The following is a 1,052-nucleotide window of genomic DNA, read 5'->3' on the forward strand; positions in this document are numbered from 1 at the left end:
TTAGCTATAGGATTGAGGGATTTAGTGTCCGCTGGAACTCCTGCAGAAACTCCATCCTACAGTCCATTCAGCATACTGGCTGTGCATCTGTGGTTCCCAGATGAGTGCAAGGGCAGGCTGCACATGCCTGTGGTAAGGTTTCCCTTCATAAAGGAAGCCCAGATAACTAGAATGGGTCACACCTTCTTTATCTACGGTTACACTTTTCCAGAAATTGAACACACTTTGAAAACAGCTGAGACAAGACATAGCTTGGGCTACTGGGAGGAAAGCATGGTTTGTGCGGGGAAAGGGGTCAGGGCTCCTGTCATAGAGGACTATGAGGGGAACGGCTCAGTCAGTAAAGTGCAGCCCAAGTAAAAGGACTTGAGTTTATATTTCTAGAACCCATGTTAAAAGCTAGACATGGACAGGTATAGTGGAGCACACCTTCAATCTCAGTATTCGGAAGTCAGAGGACGCAGATCTCTTGAGTTCAAGGCCAGCCTGGTCTATGTAGCAGTTCTAAGCCAGCTAAGGCTGTCTCAACCCCTACCTGCCCCTCCTGGTTAACATGCCCTGACCCCTACCTTGAACTCTCAACACTCCAGCCCGGGGGGGGGGAGGGGGTGCTGGGATGCTCTTCTCTATATAATCCAACCATTTTGGTTACCTGCTCTCTTTGTACTTTTGGCTGCTGTATCTCCTCTCTCCCTTTCCCTCCCTCTTCTCCTCACATAGCTCAGTTCAGTCTGGTCATGTTCCCTCTGAACTCTCCCAGATGTCTCTGCCTCTGACTATGCTCTCATGTCTATAATAAATGTTCTCCTCCACCATACCTAGGGAGCAGTCATCTTTCCTATTTTCTTTTCTAAGAAAAAGTCAAAGATATGAGCAGGAACAAAAGAACCTCTACCTTCTTTTTGAGAGGCGTCTCACCGCCAACCTCTGCCTTGCCCACCCAAACATGCTTGCTCAGACACGACATCTGAAACCTCTTTGGGGGTAGGAATGGGCTTGGCTCATCATTACCTGGCTGGAGTCGCTCATTCAAGACGGAGCTTTGGAGCCCA

The sequence above is a fragment of the Psammomys obesus genome, unplaced genomic scaffold, assembly GCF_907164565.1.
Source record: "Psammomys obesus unplaced genomic scaffold, mPsaObe1.curated_primary_1811, whole genome shotgun sequence".
Lineage (NCBI taxonomy): Eukaryota > Metazoa > Chordata > Mammalia > Rodentia > Muridae > Psammomys > Psammomys obesus.